The following is a 23,484-nucleotide window of genomic DNA, read 5'->3' on the forward strand; positions in this document are numbered from 1 at the left end:
ATTTTCAGAAAATTCTCTCTCTTTTTTTTTCACAATTGCATTTTTATTATCACCAGATAGGGCTTTGGGGCTTTTATTTTTTTTACAATAAATGAAAGCGTTTCTCTGAGAAAAAGTCATGTGTTCCTTCAGTAGGTCAGAAGAGCCCCCCACTCCCTTCACCCTCACTCCTGAGGTTGCAGCCCACATGGGGGCCGCGGTAGCACCTCTGGAACATTCAGCAAAGCGACCCTTAGCCTCCTGACCCCCTCTTCGCCCCCCTCCCTCAGAAGCTGGGATGAGGACAACATATTCCTCACTGCTCACCTGATCTTGAGGTCCTTCAAGGCTGACTGCGATCTCTTCACATCCCAGATGTTCCGGGCCACAAGTGCAGAACTGCGAGCCCTTCGCCCTTCCCCAGCTGGGCACCGAGACCCGGCTGACGTGGTTCTTGCACAGAGTCCAGGCCTGGCCTTCGTTCGGCGGCCGCGCCACCCTCCAAGCTCACCTTCGGATCGAGGTTCTGGCAGAGCTCACCGGCCGTCAGGTGGCTCTGCCAGCCTTGCTTGGGCACGTCCAGCCGCCTGCCAGAGTTGAGCATCCTCGCAGCCCCGTCGTGGGTAAAAACAGCACGGGGAAGCAGACGTGGCCCGCTGCCACCAGTCCATTTTCCATGAAGACGGGGATTAGCGGCAGCGTTTCAGAGGCCAGGATGGTGACAGCTATCTCCCTGTCGACATGGGCCAGGCACACGGTGCTGTCGTGTCTGACCCAAGCCACGCAGCTCGGGCTGGCGGAGAAGCAGACACCTTGCACCCAGCTGCAGCTACTGCTGGGCTCGGGCATCAGCTCCTCAAAGGGCATCTTGGAGCCCCACAGTGTGGGGACCGGCTGTTCCTCCACCTACTCCAGGTAGACTGAGAAGATCGACCCTTGAAGTCACAGGAGGCGGAGGCCAGGAGTACATCGATGGGGCCAGTCCCGGCTGAGGACAGTGAAGCGAATGGGCTTTGTTAGGTAATTGCATACCCACCAGTCATTCTCTTGCTCAAAATAACAGATGGAGAGGACACTGACATGATGGAGATGACACTGACACGGGAGCTGCTGCCCAGGGCGAACTTGTTCACCTGGGGCAGGCAGCACACAGAGCGGGTGGTGGGGTTGGCCCACAGGATGAGGAGCCTGGGCTTCTGCACATGTGGCCGCTCAGCCTCCACACACGTGGGCATTGCCGTCTGTCCTGCAAGTCACTGTGTGGTTGCTCTCCAGGGTCCAGTCTATGCCTGTCGCCTGCACATTGCGTTCCTTGAGCTCCTGCACACTGACCCACTTGGCTTTGGTCCTCTCTTAATGTGCACCCTGTGGTTGTTGGGACAGGTGGCGATCTGCGTCCAGTCCTTGTTCAGGCAGCAGATGGGCTCCACCTGGAAGACGTGGTAGGCAGTGGCTGCTGGCACTGGGCACCCCAGACTCGGACTCTGTGCAGTTTATGGACTGAGCCTGCTCCGAGTTCCCCAAAAATTATCATTTAACAGCACTTAGCAGGCAATTTAGTCCCCCAGGCCTAAAATTCTACTGTGCTGTGTGGGAAGAACATGGGAAGAAAAAAGTCATTTGTTTGTTAAGTCTTGTATATCACAGTTCAGACACTACTTACAAAGTAGAGCTCTGAAATGGGGGGAGCGAAGGAGGATGGAGGAGGGCAGAGGACACTCGGAAAGTGTTTCAGTGCCCCAGTAGGCTTAAAGAAGGGAGATACCTTAATTAACTAGAGAAGCAAAGGGCTGCCAACGACATCCTTAAAGAAGCCATTTTTTAAAGTTCAACTTGCACTCAAGCTGGATATATAGCTCTGAGCTACTTTCCAAGATGACTTTTGGAGAGTAAGCCTGAGAAATTAGGCTGCTAAAGGACCAATAGCTCCTCCAGACTATTTAAATTGTCCAGAACCTCAGGGCATCATCTAAGAGAATTAATGGCCAACACTGCCACCACCAACATGCTATTAGAAAATAATTCTAGTATAGCTTCATTTTGAAAGGATGTGTGTGTGTGTATGACTGTGCATGTAAGAGAAAAGGAGAGATCCCTCATTATCTATGTGACATTCCAGAGGAATGATTGGTGAAAATTATTGGACTTTTCACTGAAGAATTTCCTTAAAAATTACCTATGGAAACCCAGAAGTTCCTGGCTGGCCAGGACTCCAGAGAATCTAAGAGACATTTTGCAGGCAAGATCTATTCATAGCTTCTGTTTTCCTTCTGCTGTCCACACTTGGAGAAACTTACTTGCTATCTGGAAATTTAGCCCTACCCACAGGATGATAGTCATACAGTTATGCTTACCAAAAGAAAGAGGTTCTTATATTTCCCAATCCTCTATGCCTTGATTCAGACTCAAATCTTTCCTGCTGTTTGGCTGGCACAGATACAATGTCTTATTTCTGATAACTGAGCTCTAACTTTATTCATAAGCCTACTCCTTTATATGTATGGGTAAGCATTTGTTTGTTAGAATGTATAATATTTGATCTTGTCCTTTGTATTAGACCCCTGACCTCACTTATGAGGAAATTTTTCTTTATGAGTACCCTTGGTGGGAAGCAGTGCTCATTACTTGCCTCATAACCAAAAGGGGCCACATTGTTTAGTTCCTGTCCTGGCATAAGCAGTAAGGTGGGTACATGACTTTAGTCTCAGCCAATCAGATGTGTGACGTGAATTTGTTTTTGAGAATATTCAATTCTCCCAGGTAAGTGTGTAGTTTGTAAAACACGGGCAGAATCTTTCAAAGTGTTTTAATATAGATAAGTATCTAGTAAACAAAAAGGTTGTTGGATGGAAGCAAAACTATGGCATGTATTAATCATAAGATAAGAAGCTAACAAGTAGAGCATATGAGTGCTAAACATAGAGGATGAAAGGATCAACAGACATCTGATATTTAAAGAGGCACTTTGAAGAGTGAGTTGCTACACAGTGCATCAACATGTTGTGGTAACACAGGCTCAGGCCCAAGAGAAATTTCAGCAAATGACTGCTTTATTATTTACACAGAACAAAGGGTCCAAAAGAGCAGGGAAAGAGATCCTATCGTGGCTGATCTCCCAAACTGCTCGTGTTGGGTTGGGTGGATGGCAGCTCTACACAACCCATTTGGCATCAGAGGGGAGAGACGAATCTGTGCTGTCATGGGTGGGGAATTCATACAACCCAGTGGGAGGAATCCCTGCCACTGAGATTCCCCATCCTGATAAGCAGCTAAGGCTGCTTGTTCCCTTTTCCCAGGTTCAAGGTATGGTCAGGGCTCTTTAACATCTCCCCCTGGATGCAGAATAAAAAAAATATACTGAAACAATAGAAAAGGAGAGGGTGAAGGAGAGGAAGTCTGGGAGATAGCTGCTAGGCATGGCTGACTTCCCCAGCACATCTGGGTACTAAACATATATGAGACTAAATTTACAAGAGGCACTAAATACTCAAGATGCATTAGCTATATGAGCACATACTATTCATGGGGACTTAATTCACCACCCATCAGTGACACTCATTCTGGATCCAAGAAACTAAAATAAAACCCATGACTATCCATCAGGCTAATTGGCCAGATCCAGCTGTGGCCAGTTGTACTTGGCCCTGTTTTTCACCAGCAGAGCGAGAGTGTCTCATTGACCCAGGGTATTACCCATCTGCAGGCTCCTTTGCTCAAACCTCAACTCTGGTCCTCATAACCACACCTGCAGTGGGGAAGACTGAGATGGCAGAAAGAGACAGGTCATAGGATCGTTGCATACCCCAAGGTTCAGATTGTGTGGCACTTCCCTTGTCCTTGTACCTATCCTTAGTGTGTTAGTCCCCTTGTTCCATATCCTCACTTCCACTTGGTATTGTCTGATGCTTTAATGGTTGCAAATCTGGTGAATGTGCAATGGTTTTATTTTGCATTTCCCTTACTGCCAATGTGTTTGAGTGCCTTTTCATGTATTTATTAGTCATTTGGACTTCCTCTTTTATTAAATGACTGTCCAGGTCCTATACCCAATTTTCTAATGAGTTGTATGTCTTTTGTGTTGATTTATAGGAGCTGTTTATATATTTTGGATCTAGAACTTTGGTAGTTGTGTCACAAGTATTGTTTCTCACTCTGTAACTTGTTGTTTCACTCTTTTGAAGGAAAAAACTTAATTTCAACATGTAGAAAAATTGATCTTTTTCTTTATTGATAGTACTTTTTGTGACTTGTTAAAAAAAATCCTCCCTGACTCTGAGTTCATGAAGATATTTTCCTGCGTTATATTCTGAAAGCTTTACAGTTTTGCCTTTTGCATTAGGTCTGTAACCCACTGGGAACCAGTTTTTGTGAATATCTCTGTTTTTTATCCAAGGCTGATTCTCCAGCCTGCAGTCAATCTGTAAGTCCCAGACCGCCTTACAATAAATCCTCTTTTGGCTCTAGAAAGCCTACATTGGTTTCTGTTATTTTTAATCAAGAACCCCGGTTGATAAAATGGGACTCCTGCCTTGGCTCCCATTCCTGGAGTCCTGTCTCTTAATCCCCACACAGTTCTGTGCCTTGTGCAGACTGGTTTTGTCCATGGTTTGGACTGTGACCAAAGATTGTCATATCCCATATTCTTGTACCTTGCCCAGCAGACTACTACATATTTCAGAACCTGCTGCTGGGTTGATTCCATTAGCTTCTGTCCCACTGCCCAGACCCACTGTAAGTAAAAACCATGCTCCACTGATTCTCAAGATATCACATGAAATTGTAAGCCAGCTCTTAGATACCCAGCTGGAAGAGCGAGAAACCCACAGAAAGAGGAGTATAGAGACAACATTCACAAACCATCACCAACTGACGTCATCTGCTAAGCCCAACAAGTGAAAGCAGGCTTAACTCCCAGTTGGGATTTCAAATCTCATTGCCATTCTTTGCGTCTCCTATCAGGAGACTATGCAGGAAGATTTACACTTTACTTCTTTCCAAGTGGTTTATTGATTTGTGGGTTCGGTGAAATGTGCATCAATTGAACTAAATATTCCCTTTAAGTAAGAGGGGGATTCACACTGTGCTGAAATTAACAGGCACAACAGATCTGCCTCTTAGAGTTCAACCACAGCACAATAGATGCACACAGTGTGAGGTCAGTCTGGCAATTGAATAGCTCCACTTCATTCTTGGCCGTCAAAAGCCAGTATGTGCTTATTTCTATTTTCTTTGGCTCCCTCCTCCTTCCCCACAGACATACACATTTCAAAGAGATTACATGCACTATTTAACAGAAAATAGATTTCTTTCCCCTCCTTCCACTTTTTCTTAATATCTCTAGGTTTTATTTTCCCAAACGATTTCTTAAATGTGTAGCCAACTTTTAATTCTTTCCTTCTAGACGACTGCTTAACTTCACATCTCCTCTGACCAAGTCCATGATGGAACTAATGGCTAAGACGAATTAGCAGCATATAGTCATCAAGACAAAAACTGGACCCCACATTTAATCAAAGATTTTTCCTTTTAAAAATTAAGTACTTATCCTTATGCATGGACACGATCCTACCAACCTGTTGTCTTTTTCTCTTGATAATAGATTTGATACTTAAAGATACATGCCCTTTCATCTAGCCTGCCCATGGCTCTTGTGAGTACTAATTATAATGTCTGACAATTTTATAACCTTTACAGACTTCAAAGTCTGTTGACACATCATTTTATTTCACAACTACGATGAGAGAGGTGAGACCTATAGCTTTACCTTCAGCTTCTTGGCAAGGAAACTGAGGCTCAGAAAGAATTTTTATATGATCCATGGTACAACCAGGACCCAATCTTGACTTATCAAACTCCTTGGCCAGTGCTACTTCTTTTTAAAAAGGAAACCTCTAACATTAAGAGGTTCTCATATGGCTATAAGAATAATTATTTCATACAAAATTAATATACATACCTATACTGAAACCTGTAACACTGACCGCATTCATATTTTTTGCAACTATCTGATTCCATACTTGGCATAAGCATGCTATTATTTAGACTATAATGACATAAATTTTAAGGTAATATTTTAATAAATATTATTATGAGCTAGGATTCTAGTACATGTAATAAATCTGATTTGGGGTTTTTTGTTTGCTTGGTTTTTGTTTTTGCCAATTCAGATTCAAAAATTATTTTATTCATTGAGATTAGAAAGCCAAGCATATTCCAATAGAATGTGTTTAAACAAGAAAGGTCAAATTCCAGACTTCTATCTTTATTAGCATACAGATTGAGTAAACAGGCTTTCGCAAACATATTTAGGTCTTTATAACTGTACAGAAGAGGCAGGGGATGATTGGCTTCAGGGCATGAATCTGATGATACAATCTGTCCTTTTACTTTTTGAATACTTAGCTGTTAATTTCAGGGCTGGGTGAAATTCCACTATGTTAGAGACAAAGGATTTGTTTAAATAGAATTTCAAGAGATGAAAGAAGAATGTTCAAGAAAATGTATTATATATGTATAAATTTTGAAATCTTCTACTCTGATTATCCTGGATCTCCTAAAAGAACAAAGGGAATTTCTTTTTTTCCATTCTACCATTTATTTACTTTCATTCTGTTGTTTATTTAATTTCATTGATTTTTTAATTCATTCTCTGTTATTTATATAGTAACTACCATGTGCTCCTTGCTGGGATGCAATGATGAATTAGGGTCTCTACTCTCCAGCAGAAACCACAGGCTATAGCAAAGCCGGTGACCTCAGAGGTGAGCACAGCAAGATAAGAGATCCCACAGGAAGAGAACCTATCATCACCCGGAAAATCAAGACAGGCTTGCCAAAGGAGATGATATCTAAGCCCAGGAGAACAAATAAGAGCATCCTTTGCAGTAAACCCAATTTCTTAAGCTGTCATATGAGCCTCAAAACCTTCTCAGAACATTTAGTGTGTGTGTGGGGTGGGGGAGTGAGTGAGCCAGAAAATCGGAAGCCTACAGTTCCATGTTTTCTGACCTGGTGTCCCAAACCCCCATACTTCCATACAATAGTTTCAATATGTCAAACAGTCTAGTAGAAATTGAACTACTAGTCTTGACTTTTGTTTAGTCAGCTATCCTGACCTTGAACTTTTAATATCCATCTGACCCAGCATGCATACAAAGGTAGCTCTTATGATATACATTGTATTCTGTACATTGTTCATAAAATTTACTCCAAATTCCTTTATGTTGCTCCAAAGTCTATCTCTCTCCTACTCCCCTTAAACGCTTTTGAATATTAGGCTTCTTTCCCTTTTTCATGCCCTGTCCTTCTGTGGAGGTGTCATGGTATAGCTTTGGGAGAATGTTAGCTCCCCATAATCTTAGTCAACCTGCCTTTCCCAACACACAGGTTATTCCAAAAAAGAAGAAACTAAAAATTAAAAAAGAAATGTATTTGTTATTCAAAAGCAGCATAATGAAAATACCCTGGCCTCCTATTTCAGCCAGCATTTCTGGCTGGGGTAGATAATGTTTGGGCTATCCCTAACATATACACCCTCCATTCTTGCTAAAAGAACCCCACTTTTTGTTCAGGTAGGGGGCAGCAGAATGCTCAGGAAGTACAGGCTACAACCGCCACCCTCACTCACTGCCTCGGGGACGGAACCATTATTGGTCTAACCTATCATGGAGTACCCTTCTCCTTTGCCAATGATTAGTTCACATGTATATATAAGATCCACTTCTGTTCAGTGGCCGCTGAGGGAAAATCTGTTAGGGACTTCTAGAAAATATTTTTCTCTATGAAAAAAAAAGAGATAAAACCCTGAAAGAACCCTTTTCCTTCTGACTGCCTGTAGGTATCTTTGGAAGCTTTTGGACACCTTCGGGTTCCTTTTGAGAAATATGTGATACTGTGTTGGGACCATGAGTAGTCAAGCCTAAAGCAAGCATGAAGACAAAGCCAGCATGCTGAGTATGATAGAGTTGCGGCAGAAAGAGCCTAGGTCCTGGTGACATCATTGACCCATCATACAATTCTTGAACCACCCTATCTTGGAACTTCTTTTTAATTGTGATACTAAATGTCCTTTGGTTTAACCCTCTCATACATAAATTCTGGCATCACCACTGTTCTGTTGTGCCCTCTTGACTTGACAACTCCACCTGGTTTCTCTACCTTAAACTTTGGTTCTCTTTAAATAATTTAGCTCCAACTCACCACCCCCACAACATCCCCACCCTCTGTATTGTTTTCCAAATTAATAGCAGTTCAAGCCACTGAACCCAAACCCTGACCTGAGTCATATGGCCCATTTTGGTGATTCCAGAAGAGACAGGGGTGAAAATATGCTCCATTATATATGCCTTTAATGGCAAATAAATGGAAGTAGAATTTTTCTTTTATACAGAGAAAGCAGTTTAAAACATAAAGGATATGGGTGTTTTTTTAAAAAATTCCTAGTGATGAACGGTTTGAAAATCACTATTGTCAACAGAGAAATAACAAACTAAGTTGCAAGGCAATAAAGTCATTTATTTGGAGTCTTAGAATTACAATTCAGGGAGCACAGATTCGGGTCTCATCTTGGCATTTCCAGGCAAGGGTTTTTAAAGGAAAAGAAGACTGGATAAATTGTTTGTGGTTGGTGGATATTTGGGAAACTCCAATTGTCCTTCAGGTTACAGAGTTTACAGAGTTCTTATCTGTAGTTTATGGTGTCTGGATGTCCTTAGGGTTTGAGGAACATTGTTGCTTGAGGCTTTGCATACTTGGGCAGTTCGTGATATTTGGGTGGGACCTGTGTGAGAGTAACCTTCAGAATGACCTCCCGACTCTGTTTTAAATCTCTTAGCCATAATGATTCTACTTTGTTTCATTTCCTTTTGCACTATCATAATTCAGATATTGATTTTGGTTTCATGGAAAAATCTGAAGGATATGAATCTCTCAAAGACTGAGTCAACCCAAACCTTTAAAATAATCATAGCCTTCAATTCCAATTCTAGGTAACTGTGCTGGTTTGGATGTATTATGTCCCCCAAAACGCCATTATCTTTGATACAATCTTGTTTGGGCAGATGTGTTAGTGTTGATTAGAGTGTAATTCTTTGATTTAGTGTTTCCATGGAGATGTGACCCACCCAACTGTGAGTGATGACACTGATTGGATAATTTCCATGGATGTGTGGCCCCGCCCATTCCACATGGGCCTTGATTAGTTCACTGGAACACTAGATAAGCTCAGACAGAAGGAGCGAGCTTGCTACAGCCAAGACACTTTGAAGAATGCACAGAAGCTGGGAAGAGAGGAGCTGCAGATGAGACACAGTTTGAAGGTGGCCGTTGAAAGCAGACTTTTGCTCCAGAGAAGCTAAGAGAGGAAAAACACCCCAAGAGCAACTAAGAGTGATATTTTTGAGGAACTGCAGCCTAGAGAGGAACATCCTGGGAGAAAGCCATTTTGAAACCAAAACTCTGGAGCAGATGCCAGTCACATGCCTTCCCAGCTAACAGAGGTTTTCTGGACACTATTGGCCATCCTCCAGTGAAGATACCCAATTGTTGATGACTTACCTTGGATACTTTATGGCCTTAAGACTGTAACTTTGTAACCAAATAAACTCCCTTTATAAAACCTGATCCATTTCTGGTGTTTTGCAAAAAGGCAGCATTAGCAAACTAGAATAATGATTACCAAAATAAAAAAATTCTAAATCCAAAAAAAGCTTAAGGTAAAAAGCTACTTATACAGCCAAATAATAGAAACCATCTAAGTAATAAGCGATGGGAGGAAATTGGTTAAGTAGACTATGGTGTAGTCATGTAACTAATACAGTTATTAAAATAATATTTAATAGCATGGAAAATGCTGATTTGTAATGTAAGTAAACAAAATATGGATAAGAGATATATAATGTATTTTTGAAAACTGTGTTTTAAACAGGATGTACAGGGAAAAGATGACAAGATGAAAATATTACTAAAATGTGCACAAAGTGACTGTATTTAATGTTAATATTTCTTCTTTTAATTTCTCAATGCTTTCCAAATGTTCTTGTACAAAAGGTTATGGTCTGCTATACCCATGGTCATTGTCATACTTGGTGAATTGGCAGTTTTCTTTCAGCCGCAGCCTGAAACTGGAGTAGGACTTGGTAATGCCTTCAAATAAATAAGGAATAATTAGAATACGTAACACCAAACCAGATGAAAATGGAAAGGTTCAAACCAAACAATCCAGGTGTTCCTAGTTTCCAAATATTTAGTGGAGAGAAAACTAAATCAACAAATCTTTTAACTGCTTGGTTTTGTTTTCTTATTGAATTTTGGCTCTAAGTATCTGGGTATTGAAACAATAGCAGCTAAGATTTCTGAGAAAATGGAGAAAGGTTCACTGGCAGAAAAACACACAGATAAGAGTTCACCCAGCACCTGTCTGAACTACATCCATGCTAAAGCAACTAATTCTTTCCAAAGAAAGGTCCAGATCTGGTTCTGGACTCCTCTACTAGTCTAAAGGAAAGAAGATAAATATTATCATTGACACAAGATTAAAGGATGATTGGGTCCCTTTAGGAATCTCTAATAAATCTCTAATCCTGTCTTTAAAGGCTGCAAAGCTTCACTTAACCAACAACAGGGACTGGGGTTTCCTCGAATACGCACATCTTTTTAGCTGCCTTCTAATCTCCCAATTGCTGGAGAAGTGCCAAGGTATAAACATCAAAATTGCCAAGAAAGGAATCTGGCCTCTCTGAGTTGTTTCTATCCCACTGAGGCTATTTGTAGTTATAACCTCACAGTTTCCAAGGGGATGGAAAACCCCACTCTATTAGTATCAGAACCAGCTTACAAAGAAGCAGCTGAAGCAAACTGGAAGAAGAATTTGATGGAGAATCAGAAAGTGTCACTTCTGATTCTAACTGTACTGGAACAGTTTGGACCTTAGACAGTCCACAAGCTTGCAGAGTCTACAGATTCCCCATCTTTAAAGACAAAACTTGATGTATTCGTCTCTAAGGCCTCAATAATCTTAATTCCTTATCTTTATATGAAACCTTAATGTCTACCATCCGGAAGCTCACAATTCCTCCAGTCTTCCAGAATCTCCATTTATTTTAAAGTGTAGAAATTCCAGTATTCTTTCCAAGTTTTCTGCAAGTTCTCTGGACACTTGCTCTAATTTCCTGCTTCCGCTGCATTTTCAATCACCTCACTTATCTTAATTTCAGCTGTATTCTCTTCTCTCTACACCTTTTCATCCCACAGCTTGACATTGCCCCTTCTTTATCAAATTCCTCACCTCTTTTCCCTCCTCCCATAAACAAGCAAAGCAGGATCTGAAGCAAATCAAGAACTGAAAACAAAGACACTATCAAAGGAAAGATATAGACTGAACAACACATCCAGTCTAAGAAAGAGGACTGGGCAGGAAGATGAAGAACAGGTCCCTTTATATAAATAATTGAATAAATAAATAAATGTCAGAGAAGAGACAAATAGAGACAAATAGAAGAATTTCAAATAATTGATGTAATTACTCTTTCCTTCAGGAGGTAGAACTTAGTCCCTCCCCACCTTCCTTGAATGTAGATGCAATTACTGACTTAATTCCAAAGAATAGAATATGGAAAGGGGAAAACAAAAAAGTCCCTTTGCAGTGGAGAGACCTGACAAACACTGCTTCAGCCAGGTGATCAAGGTCAAAATGAACAGTGATAAGTCATGTTTATAGTGTGTACCCTTGATGTGATGTGATGAAACTGGTACTATTTCTCTCTGCCTTCCTCCCAAAATCCATAGCCCCAGTCTAATAATGAGAAAAATATCAGAAAAATTCCAACTGGGGAACATTCTAAAAACTACCTGATGAGCACACCTCAAAACTATGAATGTCATCAAAATGAAGGAAAGTTTGAGAAACTGTCAGTGCCAAGAGGAGCCTAGGAGACATGAAAATTAAATGTAATGTGGGATCTTCATACAGAAAAAGGACATTAATGGAAAAGCTAATGAAAACAGACAAAATATAAAGTTTAGTTAATAACAGTGTTGGTTTCTTAGTTATGGTAAACGGATCATGGTACCGTACATGGTTAACAAGGGAACAACTGGATGTGGGATATCTGGGAACTCTCTATACACTCTGCAACATTTCTGTAAATCTAAAAATATTCTAAAATTTAAAGTTTATTAAAAAAAAGAAGAAGAATCAGATCCAAGGCCATGGGGCTGAAAACGGGGTCACAAGGATAAGTAAAGTGATTTCAGAGGGAGAATAAGAGATTTGCCTGGTGTGCTGGTTTGGATATATTTATGTCCCCCAAAAAGAGCCATGATCTTTTAACCCAATCGGAGGGTGGAAATATTTTGATTGAGTGTTTCCATGGAGATGTGACTCACCCAACTGTGGGTGATACCTTTGATTAAATTATTTCACTGGAGCCCTATAAGAGAGCTCACAAACAAAAAGAGCTCAGAGCAGCTAAGAGAGACAAGCCCAGAGACATTTTGGAGACAGCCATTTTGAAATGCAACTTGGGAGAAAAAGACCGGCAGACACCAGCCACGTGCCTTCCCTGCTGACAGAGGTGTTCTGGATACCGTTGACCACTCTTCAGCCAAAGTATCCTCTTGTTAATGCCTTAGTTTGGACAATTTTATGGCCTTAGGACTGTAAATTTGTAACTTAATAAATTCCCTTTATAAAAGCCAATCCATTTCTGGTATTTTGCATAACAGCAGCATTAGCAAACCAGAACACTTGGACAGGTGTGATGCAGTGTCCAGACCCTTCAAAGGAGACCAGGGGTTTATTCAGGACTAAGGAGGAAGCTGGGAAGGCATAGTCACTGGGAAGCAGAAAACATTATTTATAGGTTTCTGTGAATTGCTTGGCTCTTTTTTTACTCACGGGATCATGCAGGCAGCAATCTGAATGTCCAGACAACTATATTTCCATTTAGAAGCCCAGGACAAGCCCTGACCTCAGAACCAAGCATTTATATCCTCCAGCCACTCCTGTAGTAGCACACTGCCCTTGAAAAGATTTTCAGGAAAATCAGAAGGCCCTGAAAAAAATATCTTGCTGAAAGAAGAAGTGACACTGACTGACTGGCTTGAACAATGCAAAATTAAGATTGTGCCTGAGGATAAAGTGAAAGGAAAAGCCAGGTGGGAATCTGACTAAAATTGCCTGCTGTCTCAGAAAAGAGCATGGGTGGAAATGTCACCTTTTCACTCAAGGCCTCGGCTTTAGGCTCCCTATAAGTCACATTGACTGAGCTTCCTGATGACATTTTTCTTCCTTTAAGCCCCAAAGCTCCCCATAGGACAGTCAGGAGGCTGAACTCCCTGCCCTTTTCACTGCCTCTCACATCAACGCTCTGGCACAGAGAATCAGAAGTCAGTTGGCTGAGCAAGGTACAAGGCCAGCTATTTTCTCTCCCTCCCATATTTCCAGTGGGTGTGCCAAGTCCCCCAAGAGTGGACAAAAGGGGCAAAACCTCTCTTTCTCAAATAATAGTACCACCAATCACCAGCCCAGCTGCAAAATTATACTCGATTCCCCCTTCTTCTCATGCCCTAAACCTATCCCACCAGCAAAGCCTATCAACTGAAGTACCAAAACATTGCCTGTATCTGTCCATGTCTCTCCAGCTCTACTATTACCTCCGAAGTACACTATGGTGGCTTGGAGCTATGTACCCCAGAAAAACATGTTCTTAAACTTAATCCATTCCTATGGATGTGAACCCATTCTAAATAGGACCACTTGATGAGGTTACTTCAGTTAAGGTGTGGCGTAGCTGAATCAGGATGTGTCTTAATCCTGTTACTGAAGGCCTTAAAGGGAAGGTCAAAGAGAGAGAAACAAACCACAGGGAGCAGCCAGAAGTTGGAAGTCAAAGGAACCCAGAAGAGAAAGGAGAAGCCAGGAAAGACGGCCATGTGTTTTGCCATGTGATAGAAAAGCCAAGGATCAAAGATCACAGCCTGTCAGCCCCAGAACACCACCATCTTCTGGGACAACACATCGCATTGCCTTGACCAAACCATCCTCTGGCCTTCCCCTACCTCCACCTCCTTTTCTATTGTGAGCCATTCCACAGCCTGGGGGAGATGTTGAGTTTAATGAAAAGGCCCAGCCAGACCTTAAACCCAGAAACAAGCAGCCCCAGGTGCTTATCAGAACAGGAAACAGTGGCAGGGCCCTCTCCCCTTGAGGTGGATAAAAACCACACTTAAACAGTGTAGATTTATCTCTCTTCTCTGGCACAAAGTAGGGTATGAGGAGCTGCCTTCTATTAACCCCTACACAGAGCAGTTTGAGCCACTCCGGGGGACTGGCCATGATAGAACTTCTTCCCCTGCTCTTTTGGATTCTTTGTGCTGTGTAAATGACAAAGATTATTTGCTCTTTCTAGACTCTTTATACTGTGCAAGTAATAAAGAAATAATTTGCTGAAAGTTTCTGTTGTGCCCTGAACCTGTGTTCCCATGATGCACCATTGTAGCACATCGCTCCGTATTATCTTTTTAAATATCCTTAACAAAGAGAAGTAATTAATAAAGATCTCACAAGACTATTAGTTTCAGAATCCCATTTGCGAGCACCATGCTTCCCTACCAGGTCTCCTTAGAGAAAGCTCCATGACTAAAGGTGCATTGTACATTAGGGCCACGAGTAACCTGGTTGTCAGCCTTGGATTTCCCCAAGGCATTCAGCTTGCTGAATTTCCTTGTCCTTTAAGATGCAAGTTAAAAATTTGCTTCCAATTCTATCCCAGCACCAGCTCTTAGGATTCTTAGAGGATTTATTTTTCTCCTCAGCACCTCAAGTTCCTAACATCTGCTAAGGTAACAACCTCTGTCTCTCATCTTGCCTTCTATGTCGTTGTCATTTCTCTCTCTTTATCACCTTTTGGGACATTACCCCAAACCTGTCACTCGAACATATCACTGACCTAGGCTGGAGTAAGTCATTTAAAGAACATAGCCATTGAAAAGATTACAGTGTCCATGATCTTCCTATATTTAATTCAAAAAAATCAAATAAAATTTATTTTTGAAATGCTACAATTTAATATATGAAGAAAATAAAAGGCTTCTTATTAAATTTTCATGGTGCCAAATTCAGACTATGTTAGTGGAAATTAAACACTCTCTCTCTACTTCTTCCTGTCCCTCTCATTCTCCATCTCCCTCAGTGTCTCAAAATGTGCCTGTTGAGTAATCCACCAAAGCAATGCTATATGCAGCAGATAATCCTGAAGGTTTAAGCCACTTGGAGAGATTTGGGTGGGGAACTTAAGTCACCCTTCAAAGCCCAGCCCAGCAAAGAGCTTAAATCTGATGACAGACCACAGTAGTAGACATCAGTGTTCTCAAGGTCCCTCAGTTATCCATGCATCCAGCATGATTTCCCATGCTTGGGCCTCAGCTTCTGCTACATGTTTGGGCCTCCAGCAATTCCCTGTTGATCTTCCTGTTCTCCTCCTGAGCTTGCTTATTCCAAATACTCCCAATTCTCCTTAATTCTAGTGTAGGGTCCTTTGCCCAACTCCCCCACTCTCCCACCCCAAGAATCCAAGTTATGCTTGGAAAGACTAATCTTCAAAATCAAACACCTGCTACTTTTTTTAAAAAAATTATTGTAATAACACCTATATAACACCTAATTTCCCATTTTAACCATTTTTTAAGTGCACAAGTCAGTGGTATTGATTACATTCACAATACTGTGCTACCATCACCACCATCCATTACCAAAACTTTTTTCATCACCCCAAATGGAAACTCTGTACCCATTAAGCAATAAATCCCCATTCCCTACTCCTCTCCAGGCCCTAGTAAACTTTAATCTACTTTCTGTCTCTATAAATTTGCTTATTTAAGATATTTCATATAAATGGCATCATACAATATTTGTCCTTTTGCATCTGCCTTATTTCACTCAGTATAATGTTTTCAAGGGTCATCCATGTTGTAGTCTGTATCAGAAATTCATTTCTTTTTACAGCTGAATAAAATATTCTATTGTGTGTATATACCACATTCCTCTTTTGTTTTCTTTTGTTTTGTTTTGTTTTGCATTTGCACATCTAGTTTTCCCAGCATCTTTTGTTGAAGAGATTGTTCTTTCCCCTGTGAATGTACTTGGCATCCTTGTCAAAAATCAATTGGACATGAATGTGTGGGTTTATTTCTGGACTCTCAATTCTATTCCTTTGGTCTGTCTTTATGCAAGTACCATACCACTTTGATTACTATAGCTTTGTAGCAAGTTTTGAAATTAGGAGTGTGAGCCATATGTCCAACTGTGTTCTTTTTCAATATTGTTTTATCTTTTCAGGGCCCCTTGCAATTCCATTTGAATTTGGGAATCAGCTTTTCCATTTCTGCAAAAAAAAAAAAATGGCTGCTGAAATTTTGGTAGAGATTATGGTGAATCTGTAGCTTGCTTTCAAACACCCACTACTTTTTGTCCCAAAATATTCAGACCCTTCCCTGAGAAGATTCTCATACTCCATTGCAAACAAACAATAATATTTATTTTCTTCCTATCACACATGGATAACCCCAACTTGTGTATTTGGGATTCATGGTTTTCTTTTAAACTTGTTATTAACCTAATATTAAAAGTAGCCTGTAACCATGACTCAGCACATACCATCTGATGGTTAGGGTTGCCCCAAAGCAGATTCATTGTCAAGCAGGAGCCAGTCTCAAAAGAAAAACAAGAATACCTTCTAGGATCTACATTCTCCAAGTACCTACAGATTTAGTGGCATTTTGTTTAGCAATTTAGATTTTTATCCCTAGGTATTAACAGACTGTTAATTCCTTGCAGGTGGGGACTTTGTCTTATTCATTGTCTAACCCTGGCACCGGTACAAAGGAGATATTCAATAAATACTTATTGAATTCGATTGATTGGCATGTTAGTTATAAATTTAATCTTGGCAGTAAAATGAGTCCTATGAGAATCATTTAGACACTTCATAAATGTACTAAAAGGTGTAATCAACAAAAAATAATATTTAGTGTTCAAAGAACACTGTTTAAGTACAACTTAAGCCGTATTGACTAAATGCAGTAAGTAGAAACTGCAGGAAAATAAATACAACACTAATAGTACAAGCACCCCAGGTTATAGAAAAATGAAGAGTCCACCCCCAAGGCCCAAACTTTAGCTTCTTCCCCAGTTTCCCACTTTTACTCAGACCATAAAGAAGGAAGGAATTTTCCTGCAGCTTCTTTAAAAGAATATACTCATGCATAGTAAAAGCTTAAACCCCTGCTCCCTATTTCCAGTCCTTATCAAAGTAAAAAAGAAATGCTTTGAAAACAGTTATTTCTCTTTTTATGTCCCTAGAAACTTTATATGTTGCCTTTTTATGAATGCTTGCCCATCAATTTGCACTTGAGTTTAATTTTTTTATTTATTAAACAGTAATATCATTTTATTGCCAGTTTTTAAACCTAATTTTATCTCTACAACAATTAGGGAAAAGCAATGGGCTGAAGCATTGGGTCTCAAAAATTCACACTTTCTCACCTTATTTAGGGATAGTCCTGACATGTTAGTTGGAAGACGGACCAAAGGGAAAGAAAGGCCTGCTGAAGTCCGTTTTCAAATTCCTTAATGCTTTTCCTCAAATCTGCACTTACATCTACGACTCATAAAGTGAATGGAAATGCAGAAGTCACAGGAAACAATGTCTAGCCCTGTCAGAATTCTTTTCTTCTTCCTACCAGAAACTCAAAATAAACAGTCCATCTTGTGAGCAACGGATGGCACAAAAGAGAACATAAAAGACCCATGAAGGAAGACAGAACAGGAGGGGAGAACATGAATATTAATAATCTTCTGTTTAGCGGAAGGGCTGGTGGGGGTGTGTGGAGACATTGAACAAAGACTCTGAAAAGTTCCAGCTCTCCCACTGGAAGCAGGAATTGCTAATTGAGCTGTGCATTCCCAGCATGTCAATTCATTGCGGTGAGAGATGTGGCTTGTTTCCAGAGTAAGAGGAGAAATTAAGAGCTTCACACAGTTTTCATTATTACCTCTTTGATATATTTAGTCGTTCTAGTCAGCCTCCAAAAAGCAGCCACGGCTCTTCTCCCCACTTAGCACCCACCTTTGGTTATAAAGACCCAAAAGACTTAAACATGGGGAAAAAACTTCGGGGACTCTTCATGACCTTTCAGAGTCCTTTAGTTTTACCCTACAAAAGTTCCCAACGCCCACAATTACCAATGATCAGGCAATTATTCAGGTTTAAATAATTTAGCACTCACTGACTATATTATTTTAATTGCAGTGGTAATTTTCCTGAAAGCTTACAATCTGTACTCATGGGGAAAAGTGAAAGAGAATGGAAAAACCCGCTCAGGGAGAGGGCTTGAAAGATTTCACCCTCATCAATTCTGCTCGTTATTTGGTTGATAACAATTCTGGCCTATTCTAGCCTTAAAACGTGGTGCTTCCTCTTGATTTAGAGTCTTGTTTTCAGTTTGTGAATTTAATCCTTAGTATATAACATAATGAAAAGTCCTCATAAAGTATAATGGCAAATGATGAGATTACCCCCTTGCTCCAAACTCCCACCTAAAGACTACTGCCTGTAACACTCCTATTTCTGCTTCACCACCACTCTCTAACTTCAATGTCCAGCCTCACTTTCCAGGAAATAGTGCCAGTGCCCTATATCCAGCCACACTGGATCTTTCACTGTTCCTGAATATACACACACCCTTTTGCACCTTCATACCTATGCATTGTTCATTCTGTCTACATGAATGCTCGGCTTCATTTTTTTTTTTTTGGATGAATTTGTTCTTCAAAATATAGCTTAGATATCGCCTCCCAGGTGAATGTTTCCCAGATTGCTCCTAGAAGTGCAACTTGCTTCCTCCCTGTATTTCCAGGTTTCTTTTTATACCCCTCCAATTTTTTATGGTCTGTCTGCCACAACAGAACTCAGTCTCTTTGAGGATGAAGTTTGCCAAGGCCAAGACACGGCCAGTTAAAAGCAAGCATACAGATTCTCATTGAATACATCAGGTGACTCTTCCACTTGTGAAATTCTGTTAACAGTTCTCCACACTGATGGCTTAAAGAGGTGCTGTAACATTTACTGCTCTTTTAATGCCTTCAATTAATACACACTACCTGCCCTGTTTCAAAATGGCATTTTTAATGATTCAATTAACAACTAGGGAAAAAAAAACCTGTCCTCCTAATTTACTCCTTCTACTTTTTACGATTTTAAACTTTGCCTCTCCCTTTAAGCCAGTCCTCTCTGGGCAAGTACATAAAGCTCCAAACACAGATCCAATTATCTGGGAGCACAACGGTGTACACACTGGGACCCTGTGTGTGATTCATGAGGGTCCCAAGTACTTATCAGTATCAGGAGACCAAGTCAACCCTTGCCTCATCCAAGAAATTACTAGCACGTAATTAAATTTCATTCACAAAGTAAAAGAGTCTCAACATTTATTTTCAGAGAGCAAATGTGGAAGGAGGAATCTTTATTTTTAAGGTTGTTGGAAACAGAGAAAAGCAATGCTGCATATATTCTTTTTCACAAAGTTCTTTCTTCCTTTCATGCCTATGCAAAAAAAAAAAGAAAAGAAAAGAAAAGAAAAGAAAAGAAATTGATGTCTCTTTTGACTCTGTTATTCCACATTTTGGACTTGTCTTTCTGTCTCATTTCAAACCAGTAGAAATGTTTTGAAAGCTTACAGTTGGATGAGACAAACAACTGGCTTTCAAGGAGTCATACCACATAACATATATAATAACCAACTCAAATGCAGGAGAGTGACATAATGGTACACATACCTTGATGAGGGAATCCAAATGAAGAAATACTTTATTTTGACTGAGTATCTAGGAAGTTCTCATAGGAAAAGCAGCACGTTAGCATTTAAAGATGAGAAAAATTTACATAAATGGCACCATGAACATAGGCACAAGGCATGACATAAATGGTATATTCAATAATAGTAAGTACCAACTGCAATTGAGCTGAAGTGGGAATAGATGTGGGAATTTTTTTTAAAAAAAAGTTGTCTCTGGGAAGATCTTTGGAGGTCAAATACTTGAAAGCTTAGAAATCATGAAGAGAAGTTTATACGTTTTTTTTTTCCTGAAACAGTTAACCTAGTTTAAATAAACTAGTCCCCTACTAATGCTAGTCAAACCAGTCATAGTGCATAGACTGCATTTCAGTTGTCTCTCTCTTTTTTTTAAAACTATATCCGCATCATATTTCCTTTCAACTGAACCAGCCTAGGATAGTAGGTTAAAATCGCAGTTCTAAAACTAGGAGAGGGTGCTTTAAGGAAATTGCTTAACACCACTAAACTCCAGTTGCTTCATCTGTAAAATGGGGCTAATTATAATAACAGCTACATCATTGGTTGAGTTTACAAAGAAAACTATATGAAATAAAGTACTTAGCCCAAATCTAGCAAATATCTCTATGAGATAGAAATGGCATCTGTTAAATGCCAACATCTCTCTACAAACATGAAATCTAAAGGCAAAATCTGGAACTAGCCCAAGGTAGATGATTTTATCGTTGTTTGTTGGACTTTATTTCAGCACCTGCACTGTTCAATTAGAACTGTTATCTTTCAGTCTGGGTGGGCACATCTGTGGCTTTCCAGCATGCTAAGAAGAATATCAAGGGATAAATATGACCCAGTAGAGAAACCCAGTTCAAGTTAGGAGAGAAAAATAACAATGGCAAGACTATCCTAAAATTCCAGGTGGAGTTTTTGTTTGTTTGCTTTTTCCATATGGAACTTTAATTCTAGTTAAGATTCAAACTTCCCCTGTGATGAGGACGGGTAGAAACTGGGATTTGGTCATATATATTTTATTTGGCATCAACGCGTCAATCCTTGTGGAAGGGCAACTTTGACAAGAAATATGGAAAATCATATTTCTCAATATATTTTCTCATTCCAGTCCTCTGTTTCCTCTTCTCTTCTAAGGACATAGTAAATGGTGGGTTAGTTTTCTGCATTGACTGGCAAAGAGGCAAGTACACACAAAGCAACATCAGTCTCTCAGTTTATTCAAAGATAGCTCATTACAAGGCAAATAATTCTAAGGCCTATCCATAAGAGGTAATTTGCTCTAATTATTCTAAATTAAGGTGATAAATTCTGCAGGTTTCAGAGATGAAATGTCTTGTTATGTCAATGTGGAGATAGTTTCCAACATTTTGAAGTGTAGAATTTCACAAAGCAGATGCTGATAGGTTTATTTTGGGATGTACCTTCCAACACATTAATCCTTAGGCCTCAAAAGTAGTTCTGTTAATTGGAATTAACCAGCACTCTTCTATAAGCAATCCAGAAGCATCTCTGTTCCTTGATTGGAAGAGAATGTTATTTCCCAGACTCTGGGCTCTTCCTTGGGATTGAACAAACTCAAACAAAGAACACCAGGCAAATTCTCCCTAAAACATTCCAGGAATAGAGTAGTTGGTGAATTTCTACCATCACCAGAAAACATTAAGATCAGATTATTCTGCAGATCACTAGGCAATGATCTGGAATACTCTGAACCTGGGTTGATTTCTAACCCAACTGAGCAGTTATTTAATCCCTCCTGTATTTTTGCCCTCCAATAGCATAGACATTAATTGCATAACATTCACACCTTCTCAGTTATGATGCCCTAATTGATAAGCAAGGCATAAGAAGAGCAGTGTGGGCAGTATCGCACAGTGGAAAGAAATAAGCTTCAGAACCAAGTGGAAACTAACTCTGACGTTGGTTTTGTGACTCACAGCAATGACTCTTGAACTTCTATTTAGTCATCTGTAAAATGGGGATAATAATAGAATTTACTGTAATTGCTGTGAGAGGTAAATTTAATAATGCATGCAAATAATTAAATGTAGATGTTCCATAAATAGTACTAGTTATCATGTAAGCATGCAGATCCTAGAAAAAGTTTCCACTAGAGGGTGTTCAGCTGGATGTCACAAGTGTGGTGAATACAACTCAACTGTGCTGGTTTGAATATGTTGTGTCCCCCAGAAAAAGCCATACTATTTGATGCAATCTTGTGGAGCAGACATGTTGGTGGGGATTAGATTGGAACGTCTGGATTAGGTTGTTTGCATGGAAATGCACCCCACCTAACTGTAGGTGATAATTCTGATGAGATAATTTCCATGGAGGCATGGCCCCACCCATTCAGGGTGGGTGTTGATCAGTGGAGCCATATAAATCAGCGGAGAAACAGAAGGAACTCAGTGCAGCTGTGAGTGATGTTTTGCTTAAAGAGGAGCTACAGACAAGAGGGACACTTGGAAGAAAGCACAGGAGCTGTAGATGAGAGACAGTTTGAAGACGGTCATTGAAAGCAGACTTTTGCTCTGGAGAAGCTAAGAGAGGACAAATACCCCAAGTGCAACTAAGAGTGACATTTTTGAGGAGCTGCAGCCTAGAGAGGAATGTTCTGGGAGAAAGCCATTTTGAAACCAGAACTTTGGAGCAGACACCAGCCACGTGCCTTCCCAGCTAACAGAGGTTTTCCGGACATTGTTGGCCATCCTCCAGTGAAGGTACCTGATTGCTGATGTGTTACCTTGGACACTTTATGGTCTTAAGACTGTAACTGTGTAACCAAATAAACCCCCTTTCAGTATAAGCCAATCCATTTCTGGTGTTTTGCATTCCATCAGCATTAGCAAACTATAACATCAACCTATCTGTTACATAGGGAGCAGAAAGAGTAATTTCTAGAATGAAGGGGCAGAGAAGCCCTTTTACACAATTACACAATTTCCATCTGGTAAATGAATGAATAAATTCCTTTTTTGTCTGATCAAATACAATGTCAAGATAAATCTAAGGTACCTTTTTAAAAAGGATTATCTATCCTAATTTTAATGAAACAATCATTTTTGAAATAAATCTCCATTAAAGAAAGACTGTGTTCCAATTCTTAGTCCAGTATTGATACATTCAATAAATATTTTTTAAACTATAAATGCAGATCAGTTTCTTCATATTTCCTATTTGGAAAAATATTGCTTGACGAGAATTAGAGGATGATTTCCCCTAGTAAAATAACATATAGTATGGCTATGTATACATATAAGAAACTCTTAAGAACCCATAAAAATAAGAATTGGTCATCCAGAATTTTAAAAACTTAACTAGCAGTTAAGTTTTGGCAAAGGCAGGCAGCAGATCACTGTATGGAGTGTGTAACTCAAACCTGACTTGACAAAGCAATTTAAGTTCTGTCAGGTGCTGAGGTCTCAATTCCACTACTCTGGTGTTCTCAGGAAGAACTGAATTAACCCAAGCTGAAAATAAAATCTCAATTCCAACCTGTCATCTTTGCATTATAGTTCAGCTTAACAAGAACCATGGATCTTTAGGGAAGATAGCTGATGAGAATCTTTGAAGATAGGTAATTTAGGGATGACATTTAGAAGTAAATAAAAGAACTTTGGGAAGCTGATTCAAGGAAATGTAGTG

At 40.1% G+C, this 23,484-nt stretch overlaps 1 pseudogene; it reads right to left on the reverse strand.

Annotated features, from left to right (window-relative positions):
- Positions 1-302: 302 nt before the first annotated feature.
- LOC119532582 overlaps positions 303-23,484 on the reverse strand; it is a 73,595-nt pseudogene continuing 50,413 nt past the window's right edge.

The sequence above is a fragment of the Choloepus didactylus genome, chromosome 4 (genome assembly GCF_015220235.1).
Source record: "Choloepus didactylus isolate mChoDid1 chromosome 4, mChoDid1.pri, whole genome shotgun sequence".
Taxonomy (NCBI): Eukaryota; Metazoa; Chordata; class Mammalia; order Pilosa; family Megalonychidae; genus Choloepus; species Choloepus didactylus.